This window comes from Panthera leo, chromosome B3 (assembly GCF_018350215.1).
Source record: "Panthera leo isolate Ple1 chromosome B3, P.leo_Ple1_pat1.1, whole genome shotgun sequence".
Classification (NCBI taxonomy): Eukaryota; Metazoa; Chordata; class Mammalia; order Carnivora; family Felidae; genus Panthera; species Panthera leo.
In genome coordinates, this window is record NC_056684.1 from 42,276,590 (window position 1) to 42,290,804 (window position 14,215).

The 14,215-nt window shown below is 42.3% G+C and overlaps 1 protein-coding gene and 1 long non-coding RNA gene across 2 annotated transcripts in view; one reads left to right on the forward strand and one right to left on the reverse strand.

Annotated features, from left to right (window-relative positions):
- Positions 1 to 14,215, reverse strand: part of TLN2 (talin 2) — a 435,350-nt gene that overhangs the window by 247,805 nt on the left and 173,330 nt on the right. The window contains exon 3 of the mRNA XM_042941831.1: positions 8,823 to 8,900. The gene's annotated coding sequence lies outside the window, so the exon portion shown is untranslated. The remainder of the gene's footprint in view (positions 1 to 8,822; positions 8,901 to 14,215) is intronic.
- LOC122221956 lies at positions 10,037 to 13,347 on the forward strand. Its single transcript, XR_006203531.1, has 2 exons — positions 10,037 to 10,121; positions 13,172 to 13,347. It is a non-coding gene; the product is annotated as an uncharacterized LOC122221956 (long non-coding RNA).

A 14,215-nucleotide genomic window follows, 5' to 3' on the forward strand; every position in this document is an offset into this window, starting at 1 on the left:
GCTTTAACAAATCATAAAAAAACACAAGGAACGGAGAAAAGGGTTAAACGGCACCAGAGAGAAGAAATCATTGAAATCCACAGTATGGGAAATTCCACAGCCTAGTTTCTCCACCTCAGCACTACTGACATTTTAGGCCAGATAATCCTTTGCTGTGGAGGGCTGTCCTGTGTGCCATAGGATTTTAGCAACATCCTAAGCCTCTACCCACTAGATGCCAGTAAGCCTCCCTACAATGTGACGAGTAAAAATATCCCTCAACACTGTCATATGTCTCTCGATAGGGGAGGGAGATCATTCTCAGGCTTTCTACTCTAAAGGACAAACAATCCAGTTTCTTCAACAAACAAATCACAGGGGGGTGGGGGAGATGGGTCTCTCATCTTCTTCTGATCTAGACTGACTCCTTCATCAGTCAATTGCCACATGGAAGCCCCGTTTGGATCCTGATTCAAATAAACAAACAAGCAAAAAGGACGTGGGACAACTGAGAAAAGTCAAACATTAATTTGATATTTATTGGCATTAAGGAAATATTGGTAATTTTTATGTCTTTAGTGTGATGTGGTCTAAGTCTTACCTTGGAGAGACATATACTGAAATACTGATAGAATAAAAGAGCAAAGAGGTGTTTCAAAATCAGGAGTGGGAAGAAAGAAGGGTACAGATGAAACAAGACTAGGATTAATCCTTGTTGAACCAGGATGGTGGACATATAGTTCACTGTAAAATTCTCTTCGCTTTTGCATGGGTTTCAAAGCCTCCATAAGAAAAGGTATAAATAATCAATCCGGCAGGCAATTCCATTCCCACTCAGAGAGCAAGCAAGTCCTAGAAAGACCACGGAAGGGACATAAGAACTTTCAGACACTGAGCAAAACCCAGGGAACTAGGTTTCTCTTGGGGTCCTACCTGGATGCCCAAGCCGCTCTACCGTTTACAGCATGGGCCTTAAACAAAAGCACCAATGACTTAGCAGCAAGCTCTTCCAGAGCTCGGAGAAAAGCCTGCTCTGTTGGACTGACCAGGAGAGAGAATACCAGCCCCTCATGGGGCATCTTCCCATTGGATGTTCAGGAGCAATTTTGTCTCTGAGGGCTTTTTGCTTTAAGTGCTGGTTTTAAAAGTTTATCCCCAGGTGACTGGGTGGTTCAGTCAGTTAAGCATCTGACTGCGGCTCAGGTCATGACCTCGCAGTCTGGGAGTTCGAGCCCCACGTTGGGCTCTGTGCTGACAGTTCCAAGCCTGGAGCTTGCTTCAAATTCTGTGTCTCCCTCCCTCTCTGGCCCTCCCCTGTTCGCACTCTGTCTCTGTCTCTCAAAAATAAGTAAACATTGAAAAAGATTTTTTAAAAATAAAAGTTTACCTCACTTCTCATACCCTCAAAAAAAATTTTAAGAAGTCTACCTCCAAGTAAGATGTGAAATTTTACTTACCCTGCAAGGAGCCCACGCCCCTGCCAGCCCTAAGCAGCCCATCTCGGGACTTCATTCCAGGTGAGAAAACATCACCTTCTCTCTTGCTTAACCCACTGTGGCTTATCATCTGTTCTGCTGGAAGGAGCAAAACTGAAACCAATTCACTCAGAAATAAATGCTGCTTTCTCTTGGAAACCTACTCTACCCCCTTAGATATAGCTCCTTCCTCCAAACTTCCTCTCCTCCTGCTCATTGGTCAGATGCCTCTGCACCTGTGGAGCGTGGAGACCCAAGAGAACAAGACCCACGTCGTTATACTGTGCAGTGTTCATCTGTATTTGTCCTTCCTAGTTCAGAAAACTGAATATGCTTCCTCTGAATCCAAATGTCTGAGAACAGTGGCCAACCAAGGAGACGAGGCCTCACTTTCACACAGGTCATGTCCTGGGGCCTGCATCAAACTTTCCAAAGGGCTGGCAAAATGAACCACACATCCTGCATGACCCTGATGCCTGGAGCCAAATGGTCTCCTAAAGGGGAGATGGAATCGTTTTCACTACTTAGAGGTAAATAAATGGAAGAATATGTAACTAATTTGGGGACTATTTAGCATCAGGTAATACAAAGGTAATACAAAACCCTTATTCCCTTCTCATGCTAAAGGGTTGGGTTCAGTCCCACTCTTCTAGAAGCTCCATTTCCAACCATGGGATAAAATTTTGATCAAGATTTAAACTGTCCAAGTAAGTCACTTTTACACAAAGGTCAAGTCACCTATATAACTGTGAGGGTTAGTGATCTTTGTAGAATGGAACCAAAAAGGTCTCACCCAGATTACAACCCTACCTGCTTAGCACCCTATCCTCTCCTTACAGTCAGTCAGTAAATATAAAAATTAAAAATAGTCAGCCGGAATTGGATCATTAGAAGTTCTTACTAGGGTCACCTTGGACTTAGTAGTATCACTACTAAGTCTCAAAGCAGGAGAGATTACTTCTGTAACCATTGCATCAAGGTAAATATTGACCCCTATCTGTGCATTAAGACTGGACGTCACTAAGGCTAAACACCTCTCCCATATGTAAATGAGGTGCAGCTCAACCGACTTCCCTTTCATTCACTACTTACTTGAGAACACAAACTGAGTAGGTCTAGAGGTTTGGAAAGTAAGCACTCTTTGCACTTCGACTGAAGATGTTAATGCTACTACCGCCTTCACTGAGCAGAGTGACAAAGAGTAACGCCAACCACTCATCCATGAGCTATTTGCCTAGAAAGCAGACGACCAACTCAAGACAGGTTTGAGGAGAGACTGCTCGTTCCACCTTACCCGGGTCTGCGTCATGAGGAGAGCAAGCAGCTGGAGAAAAGGAAGCCCAACGCTGTGTAAGGGAGCTGCCTGCTTTGGGCACCTGCCATTCACCTGGTCAGGACCATAAGTGTAATCCACCAGACACAGGTAAACGGAAATATTTACCCAGACCGCCACATTCATAAGAAAATAAAGTGTTAAACGTAAATGTGATGGTCTTCCCAAACTCTCTTCTAAAAGAGCCACCAAAACACAATATACATTAAGAGGATCAAATATACCAGACTCTCACACGTATACTCCAGGCTCTAAAAAACCCTCTAAACCCACCGACACCATTGACAAAGCACCTTTTCCCTATTTACCAGCAGGGTTGAGTAGGAAGCCCCTGTCTCACTTCAAGTTCACAAAGGGAACACTGAGTAGGTAAGGAGAGTGCCATTTCCAGTCACAGACTTCTGCATAATGAATTCTTGGCCACACAGCATACCCACAACAAGGATGAGGGTGGAATTAAGCAGGGCTGGTTTTCCTTAGAACAGCAGCCATTTTCTCGGGCTGGGGGGAGGGTCCGTTGAAAAAAGTGTTCTTTTCTCACCTAGGAAACCACAGCTGACACCATGCCCCCCCCACCCAGCCCAGGATCTAAGAAGGACTTCCCAGGGGAGGCCTTGGATGAGTCTCTGATCTAGATCTCAACTTCTTCATGGAAGCAGTGTCCATGGTAATTTTTCTGTTCCAAAGGGCTGGTGTGAGCATTTCTGCAGACACCAGGCCTCAAATGCCTAGGTGCCTCACACACCAGATCCTCAATAAATGAAGGCTAATTTTAAAGACCAAGGTGATTACCTCTTCTGAGACACCAGAGCCTGAAGCCATTTTTCCAACAGTATTAACACTGATTAGCTTTTCCAGGCCATCAGCACTGGCTTAGGGGTAGGCAGCACACCCTGAGAATTTAGACGGTTCTGGGTTGAAGGTGGAGGGTGGGGGGCAACGGGACTAAGACCTCCAAACAGAAAGCAGGTTCCTCGGAAGAACGGGAAGATTGAGAAGCTAGGAAAACTTGAGGCCGTGCCCAAGATGGCTGTTACCACCTAAAAGGGAGAATCCATTCAAACATGCTCCACGGAGGTGCCAAGGTATGGGGACATCAGGCGCAGAGAGGAAGGACTATAATCTCACCACGTAACTGGGCTGTGATGGGAACAGCTGCTACCCTCATCCCAACAGAGTAAATGCCGCTTCTTGCATTTAACATTCAGAATCAAGTCACAGGTAAATCATGGAAGCCCGTACTAAACGAGAGAATATAAATATCACCAACATGGAGCATTAGAAATTCAAAGGTACAGCTGCCCCAAATGGAGAGGTAGATGATGGTGGGGGGAGGAGGTCAACAAGAAACAGCCTATGGAGGAGACAGAACAAGGATGGAGGAGGTTGCTGAGGGGGCAGGGAGGAGACAGCTATGGGACTGAAAATGTTAATCAGCTGCAGGGAGGAAGGGAGAAGGGGGATGGTCAGAGTGAGCTCATCAGCAATCACAACAAGACACCATCAACAGCTCTTAAAACTGATCAAGTGAGAAAAGGTGCTGCTAGCATAGTATTTATACATGTCCAAGCCACAAAAGTAAAAATGATCTGCAGGGGGGAAAAAAAAAAAAAAGGTGGTTGCTTCTGAGAAAAGCAAGACTAAGTGAAGGAAGAGGTAAAGTAAAACCCTATTGCTTTCATTACAAGCCGTTCTGGAATGTTTTCCACTGTTAGCCATTTGCATGCATTACTTCGACTAACATTATATTACAGGCAAGATCCTCTAGAAGACTAATGTTTAGATCACAGCTGTAGGTTTTTTCTCAACTTACAGCAGGCTTCACGGTGCCGTGTTGAGTCCTTGCAGCACGCTTAAGCTGGCCTGCAGCATGCTTAAAGTCATGTTTAAACTCTGCGAGTAGACTAGTTATTTTCTGGTCTGAAAAGCTGTCCAATTCCGATTTGTTATAAACAGAAAGGCTTTGTTGATCATTTTAGGTCTTCAGAATATGGGACTTCATAGCTAAACTATGGGAGTTTTAAAGGTTTGTGTTCTATAGGAGAATATTTCAACGCAGACACAAATATTCCAGAGCCGTTAAGTTCGGGAATGACGATCAATTCTTAGAAAAGGCTCAAATCTTGAGCTCTCCACAGGGCTAACCTTGAAAGAGATTAAGTGATGAGCCTCATTAGTCAAAAAGCATACAGAAACAGCACATTCTATTATACCCGTGAATTCCTAAGTTTAATGAAACACAATCTGGAAATTGTTGTTGTTCTGTAACATTTACTAAGCACAGACAGCAGAGTGAGGAGCCTCACACATGACAGGGAACCCTGATCAAGGATGTGATGCTAATTAGGATGATGCTAATTAGGACTCCCAGCCACTCAGGGAGCCCACAGGGGGGTAAGCAAGTGGCAGTGCCTCCAGTCAACCAGCAGAGTAATCTAAAGAATCCAGCTAATAATGGAGGATGGCAGGAAGACAAAAGTGCCTAACAGATTACATTTTTAATGAGGAAAAATAAGCATCAGAACTCACCTTTCCTGACGTCAGAGCTTTTAAGGGACTGATAATGACAAACAGCTATGTAGATCCTGCTTTGAATTTTACCGATTCAAGACCTCCCCTAAATAGCACTGGGAATTAACGATTCCCAGAGAGTCAGAAACAGTGTTTTTCATTTAAAATTGGTTTTTAAATATTTTTCTTACAAGCCTGCAGGGAAAATGGAGATAAGTTCAGAATATTACATCTATTCTTAAATCCAGAATACATCACGAGTCATTAAGTAAAATGTTAAACAAGTCATTTGTCATATGTGCCCCCCCAAACACTTTATCAATTTCTCTCCTCTCTCATGCACATAACCCGTTAAGAGCACACGTTTATTCCTGTGAAGCATGGCTATCTCCAATTCTCAACGTTCACCCCTACAAGATCTCGCCCAGCAGTGCTTGGCCTTCTGAAATACTCAGAACATGATTGATTGATTTTATTTTTCATTCATTAAATTGTATTCAGCCTCAGCCTGGCCCACATCCCTTAAAGCAATTCTCCCCTCTCTGGTTTATGTCAAAATAAAAGCTTCTGCTAGCATTTCTTCATGACTTTAGACACTTTCAGCAGTGTCAAGATTTCAGATAATTTCTCGTATTCGTATACATTTAAGACAAATGTTGCTGTTGTTTGATATAGCTTTTTCCTAAAAAGGATAGTAAAATAAATATCCTCAGAAAGCAAGCCAAATGAAACATACAAATCAGGCAGTAAACCAAGAGAAGGGTTGACGGAAGGGAAAACAACGAGGTAAGTCTGTCAAATTTCATTTAAGTTGCCAGAAAATAGGAATGTTAAAGGAATCACCAGGGGAGGAATTCCAAAGGACTGAACCACTGTGTTCCTATCAATGTTGGCCACAGTATGATTTCACAGAGCTTTCAAAAGCAGCCAGGATTATGTAGGCATCTTGAAATAGGTGTTATTACTGCTCCTTCCCCACAGTATTTTCCTCTCCTAGTGATTCAGTCCATTATTGCCCCTGTTCTCCACCCACCCTGCCCCCAGTCACAGCCATACACCCCAAGGAGAAGTAAATGGAAAGCCCAGTTTTCCCTTCTGTACAGGCCATGGCCTAAGAAAGCACTTGGCTCACTGCTCTCGGATCTGGAACCCAGGGAAAGGCTTATGTCTGAGGTGCTTCCTGCCCTCTGGGCCCAAGCCCCTTAACCAAACAGGACCTGTAGGTCCTCCAAGGACAACACGCAACACCAGGACAACCAAATGGTTCCTAAGCAGGAGAGCTCCCTTACCCTTTCCTATCCCCTATACACGTGATCCCACTGCCCTCATCGCAGAACTCTGGGCCGTGCCCTCCACCCCTCCCCAGTCCTCTGCTCCTCACATAGACTGTAAGCACTGGTCTCCCTGCAGGCAGGCATTCAGCCCACTGCACTCCTGCCTCTCAGCGTCCCCACACTGGAGGGGCACACTCATCTGTCAGATACTACCTGGCCGGGGGGCTTCCCACCATGGTGAGAAAGGAGGATTCTGTATCCTTTTATCCAACAACTTAAGATCCCGTCAAATTTATGTTTACATTGACTGCAAGATAGCTCACAGCTCAATGGCATGCTCATGTCAATCAGCCATTTTTATTTGGGTTTCCCAAGGGAATGGTCCCTTCTCTTCTGTTTGACCTCACCTCTCAATTCAACTAGGCTAACTGCCACGGCATCTTCTCGCAAGAGCTATTGTGGGCTACGGTACAGTTCTATCCTGCTTCAAAGGAATGAGACAGCTTTAGAGGCAGAACAGCCCTTAGCCATCAGTCAGGCATGCCAAAATTTCCCAAATGCCAGTCTTCAGCCAAGTGCTGGCTAGTTCATGGCTAACAGTCGCAGGTCAGCAGGGAAATGACAAAGAGGTGCAATCAGAAGAACATTTTCATGTATGAAAATGCTAAGCGCATGCCATCTAAAGACAAACGTAGGACATTCCTACTTTTTCAGTATTAAAGTATTTGTTTTTTCATGAGATGTTAGATGGGAAGGTTTTTTTTTTTTTTTTTTCCCAAATCTTTAATGATGAAAAATTCTGAAGCAAAATAGTATAGGATATAAGCATAGTGAAGACTCACACACTCATCCAGCTTTAATAATGATCAACTTTATACATACATAGCCAAAAATATATACTAGAAATTGGTCATGAAGTTTTTTTTTCCTGTTCCACAAAATCTCAAAGTGTGGGAACGACTAATTGGGGCCAGCCTACACGTTTTACAGATGAAGATACGAAAATTGGCAAAGATCAGCTTGTCCCCAGTTGTGCAGCTGGTCAGAAACAGAACCAGTAAGCCTGATGTGCCACAATACGGTTTTTGAGAAGAGGGACACAGCCAATCCTTCTTAACCTGTCAAATGTCAATCCAAGGACACCGAGGACCTGCCTTTTGCCCCTGCTGAGGGAACTTGGGACTGTGCAGCCCCATCTGGGACAATCAGAGTGCAAAACCCATAATCTATAACCCAAGTTCATTTCATGTTAGAGCAATTGTGTGCCATCCCTGGAAGGCTCCAAGAACCACCAAGCAGTTTCACAGTGCAATGACTACTAGAATTTTCTACATTCCTTATCAAACACTTCAAAAATCAAACGTTTATAAAGCAAACAAGTGTGAATAAATGAGAATTCATGCCGTAAGGTTAAAAAACAGCTACTTATCCATTCTTGCAGGCTCCCATCCTCACCCCACCCAACTACGAGGTGCAAAAAACAAACAGCAATGTAAGTAGTAAGACCAGACAGCTAGCTACACAGGCCTGCCTCAGAAAATATCAAATGAGACAGGCTAAGTGACAATGTTTCCACACTAAGTTTTATCAATGCAGGGGAGTGGCTAATTGGTAAGAAGATACATCTTTTTTTAATCTTTTTTTTTAAATGTTTAATTTTGAGAGAGAGAGAGAACACGCGCACACAGAGGAGGTGCAGAAAGAGAGGAAAACAGAGAATCTGAAGCAGGCTCTGTCAGCACAGAGTTCGATGCAGGGCTCAAACCCATGAACCGTGAGATCATGACCTGAGCTTAAGTCAGATGTTTAACCAAATGAGCCACTCAAGGGTCCCAATAAGAGGATATATTTTTTAGGGATCACGGGGTGGCTCAGTCAGCTAAACATCCAACTCCCAATTTCAGCTCAAGTCATGATCCCGTGGTTTAGGAGATCGAGCCCCTTATCAGGCTCAGCGCTGAGCCTCTCTCTCTCTCTCTCTCTGAAAAGTAATTAAGCACCTAAATTTTTTTTTTAATGTTTATTTTTGAGAGAGAGACCAAGTACAAGCAGGAGAGGGGCAGAGGGAGAGACAAAGAATCCGAAGCAGGCTCCAGGCTCTGAGCTGTTAGCACTGAGCCGGAGGCAGGGCTTGAACCCAAGAACCATGAGATCATGACCTGAGCCGAAGTTGGACTCTCAACCAACTGAGCCACCCAGGTGCCCCAACATTTGTTTTTTAAAGAAGATCTATATTTTTAAAGGACTCACCGAAATTCTCAGTTTATGTAAAGAGTTGATTTCCCTGAAGATATCCTAAAGCATCGGAGAAGCCTTCAGCAGCAACACCTAAAACAGTAGAAATCATCAGAATCAAGTGATATTATAGATGTCAGTTTGGGGGGGGGGACAATTCTCCATCTATACATTTGGTCATTTCCCCCCATACTAAGCATGAAAGGAAATAACTCAGGAAACAATGAATTTCCGCTCCAACACATGGGCTGGGAATTTTCTTTACCAACAGGGAATTGAGGTCCCAAGACAGTTATTTCAAAGACCAAAATTATGTTACTGTTGGCAAAGAGGCAAAAACTCATTCTTCCCCTTCCCTGTGGTAAAAATCCTTAATGGTTTTGAATTTAAACAAAGACCAAATGTATACATCTCCCCACCCACTTGCCCCCACCAGTGTTTAGAACAAAAATCAGGCACTTTTCTCCTTTTTAAAAATTAGCTTACAGGAGCCCTTCTGGTCTCATTCACCCTTTTCCTACTCAGCTCCTCGAACGTGTCTATCAAGTGGTCCCTTCTTGCTTCAACTGTTCCCATCTTATTCCCGGTTCTCGGAGCCATTCACAACTGACCATTTAGCACCCCAGTCCCTGGGAACCCAGTCTGAAGCAGAGAAGCACCATCATCGACTGTCCAAATCAAAATGGCTCATAGCCACAGTTAACAAACAGGTATCTGAATAAGAACATATATGTGAATCCTTGAAACAGGATAAACATTCAACTAAAGAACCAAGTACTTATATGAAATAGACCCAGGTACATGTAATCATACCTGGGTAGTTATGTAAGACTAATTAATAAAAGGTGTTGGTTAGCTATTTGGGAGAAAGAAAAAATCTAGATCTCTACCTCTCTGCTTATAAAAAAACCAAACTCCAGGTAGAATCATGAGTCCTAGAAGAATACATAAACAAATAATTTTATACCACAGGGACAGAAAAGCTTTTAAAAAATTTTAATGTTCATATATTATTGAGAGAGAGACAGACAGACACACACACACACACACACACATACACACGACGTGTGAGCAGGGAAGGGGCAGACAGAGAGGGAGACACAGAATCTGAAGCAGGCTCTGAACTGTCAGCACAGAGTCTGACATGGGGTTCGAACTCACAAAGCCTGACCCAGGGCAGGGCTCGAACTCACCAACTGTGAGATAATGACCTGAGCCCAAATCAGATGCTTAACTGACTGAGCCACCCAGAAAAGCTCTTTCTAAACAGGACATCAAAAACTGAAACTACAAAGGAGTGAGACATCTGGCTGGGTGAGTTTTTTAAAATTTCAAATTTGTGAATGGCAAAAATGTGTCAAAAATAAAAACAAAGAACAAAAGGTGGTATTTTCATCAAAAAGTAAAGTAAGAAACTAGGTACAATATTTATACAGCAGACATATAAAGGCTACTTTCCTTATTAAGCAAAAAAATAAAGCAGTAAGAAAATAGTCCCGTCAAAATGGACAAAGACGATTAATAAGCTTTCATTAAGAGAAGAATCCTAATACAGGGCGCCTAGGTGGCTCAGTTGGTTAAGTAGACAATTAACTCTTGATTTCCGCTCAAGTCATGATCTCACAGTTCGTGATTTCTATCCCCATGTCAGGCTTCCTGCAACAGCACATGCTCTCTCAAAATAAGCATTTTCAAAAAGAAATCATAATAGCAATAAACATAGGAGAAGATAATCAACTACACTAACAATGAAAACATACAGCTTTAGAAAATGGAGGATTTTTTAACCTATCAAATTGATAGAGATGTTAAAGACTGACCACAGCCAATGTTAGAGACATAGTTCATGATGTAGTCCACCACTTACATAATTTTGTCCACATGTAAAATGACATATTCTTTGATCCAGCAATGCTACCCCTAAGAATTTACGGGTAGTTAATTGTGTAAGCAGAAAGATGGATATATATAGCACTGTAATTAACAGAGAAAACAAGTCAATGCCCTAAAGGTTCACAAATAGGAGGCAGGTTAAATAAACCATACAGACACTGAAAATAACGATTGAGGTTTGTATGTATTGATATGAAAAGATACCCACATGAAACAGGTGAACAACCATGCACAGTATGATTCCATTTGTGTGTGTGTGTGTGTGTTCCTAGATGTCCTAAGACTCATCTAGAAGGATGTTTATCAAAATAGTTAGGATCACCACTGATTATCAGGATTTTAGAGCATTTTTTCTTCTTATACTGTATGAATTTCTTATGAGCAGGATTTTTCCCAAGAATACAATGAAGCCTTATTATACTCCAGGCTCCAGTGTAAAGTGTTACACTACATAGATTTCTACGTGCCTTCGATCAGCTTTCCTCTGAATTTACTGACATTTGTATCACACACAGATTGTAATGAACATCGGTACGAGTTCCCTTCCTCATCTCCAGCTCCTGTCCCTTCCCCAGGGCCACTCTGTCCTTGCATTTGGGTTTCCAAAGACACACCTGTATCCTTATTCTAAAACCCCCCTTTTTTACTTAACCTAGTTCAATTCAGTTTGTTACTTGTGACCAAAGGAGTACCACATAATACAGTGCTGCTTTTTATTTTCCATCTTCTCCATCATCCCATTCCGTTTGAAAACAGAACAGTAAACCCTGTAATCACATCAATGAAGATTTAGGACATATAATGTCTTGTAATGGTTATGACTACAGCCAAAGTAACTGAAGCAGGAGACTCAAAGCTAGTGTAACAAAGGCAAAAGTATTTCAAGAGACAGGTAGATTCATTCCTAACTAGTAAGAGTGCTGATGAAAAGACTACCTGAATAAGAATAAAAACAAATGGGACATACTTGTCCAGATGGGCCATTTCTATGGTTAAAATATTCTCCACTCTCATGTTTTAACCACTTCACTGATTTATTTTTATTGGATTATGTTTATCTATGAAAAGCCTTTTTTTTTTCTATTTAGACTATAACATAATGTTTTCCCATAATGGGACCATTATGTTCAATTTATTTCCAGCAAACAAATTTATTCTTCTCATTGCCCTATTTTTAAAGGTTGAGAAGTTCCATATAATGCATGAATCCTCCTAATACCATAATTATAAACCTGGTTAAAAAGCTATAATCCCTTGTAGACATACAAATCCCTTTACAGGTGTGTTGGATGTAAAGTACAAATCTAATTAATCCTTCCCTCCATCTCCTGGAGGCTCCCTCTCAAAAAAAAAAAAAAAAAAAAAAAAAAAAAAAAAAGTCCCTAGAAAGTAGACAAAGGACAAGAACCACTATCCAATTTCAGTAATGAGTAATCATGAGACCTAACCAAGTATGTGTGTCTCCAGGGACTAAGTCAGACAAACACACAGGACACTCAGGGCCATGCACCAGCCTCTCTCTTCTCACCCCTCCCCGGTACAAGGGCATCTTTCTAAATGGATGCTTGGGGGCAGGTGGACAGGGAGCCAAGCAAGTCCGCATCTGAAGCTGAGACACATGAGGCAGGATTTGAGACACAACACAATACACTTAGGGGAGACAACAGCAGGGTGGTGCAAAGTATAGACTGACCCTGGATCACTTACTAGTCATTTGGCCTCGATGTGTCTTAACCTCTGTGTGCTTCAGTTTCCTCCTCTGTAATAATGCCCATCACAAGAGCTGTTTTGAGGATTATAGAAGACAGTGTATCTAAAGCAACCAACAATGCTCAAGAGTCTAACATGGTCTTACTTGAGCTCAGTTTGGTGGGAGCAGCCTTGAGCAGAAACTCATTGTTTATTGCCTACTCATAGGAAGTAAGGTCCCTAAAAGAACTCTGGAATAGTATATATCTATGCATGACACTTACCTATCAAAAGCGCTTCCTCTTTAACATGGATAAGACCTTTACAAATGAATAGAAACTAATTTTAGAGGTACCAGAAGCACATTAAAGAACTCTGCCTTAAAATGGACTTCTTTGGGTCATCATCGGATACGTCATTTGGCAGCTCCCTTTTTTGAGTAATTTGAGTACCACGCGGTACCTTTTCTGAGTAATTTGAGACAGGCGTAGGTAGAGGTGACCAAAAGATAGCAAACGCTATGGACTTGTCACCACCCTCGGCACTTTAGGGCTGGACTTAACTGCTTTTGTATCCCGGGCCATTTGCTACTGAGAATGTATAGATACAGTTCTTAACTCAGTGTCTAAAGCAAAGTGCCCCCAAATGGTACATCCACTACTGATTATCATCTTCACAGCATTAAAGAAACAAAACACATATTCAGTAATCTGAGACCATACAAAGTACTTTTTCACCATGAGGGTTGGATGGACATTTGTTTTCCACATTTTACTTGGCAGCATTTGCACGAGAATGTGGGGCCAAGGTGAAGAGGATCTGAGGAGGCAAGGACGTCTCAAGCCACAAAGGGCCTTCACAAGGCATGTGACTGACATCTCATGACATGGTACAGATCCGAAGTGGCTAACAACACCTCTGTCCTAACATTTCATTAAAAGACAAGGAATAGTGTGGAGCGCCTGGGTGGCTCAGTTGGTTGAGTGTCCGACTTCAGCTTAGGTCATGATCTCGCAGTTTGTGAGTTCGAACCCCGCATTGGGCTCTGTGCGGACAGCTCAGGGCCAGGAGCCTGCTTCTGATTCTGTGTCTCCCTCTCTGCCCCTCCCCCGCTCATGCTGTCTCTCTGTCAAAAATAAACATTTAAAATAAATAAATAAATAAATAAATGACAGGGAATAGTGTAATAACACACTCAAGCTTTGTCCTAACACCATCAATATGAGCATAAAAATCAGGAGAGGGGCCCATATCAACATATCTTCAATGTTTTTGCTGCCCAACATTATTTAGAACATAACACCAACCAAAGCAGAGAAAATCTAAATTGAGCTGATGAGAAGAGTATACAGTTGGCCCTTGAACAACATGGGTTTGAACTATGTGGGTCCACATGTATGTGGATTTTTTTTTTTTTTTTTTTACAGATACAGCACTGTAAGTGTATTTGCTCTTAGGATATTAACATTTTCTCTAGCTTACTTTAAGTAAAGAGTATGTAATACATACAACATACAAACTACGTACTCATTGACTATGTTATCAATGCAACTTGGGGGAGGGGAGAGTCAAAAGTTACATGCCCATTTCTGGCTGGGGGCAGGAGTGGCAGCCCATGTTACCCATGTTATCCTGGAGTCCCATGTACTACTTTTAGCTTGCATTTATCACTAACATTGGACACATGTACTCCTAATTCCTCAGGAGCAAAATCCAAGAAGCAAATAAATCAGATAGTTCTTCAGAGCCCTAAAATGCAGACTGGAAGAGACAGAGTAAAGACAAATTCTGAAAACAAAAATTCTCCCCATTGCCTAACACACCTA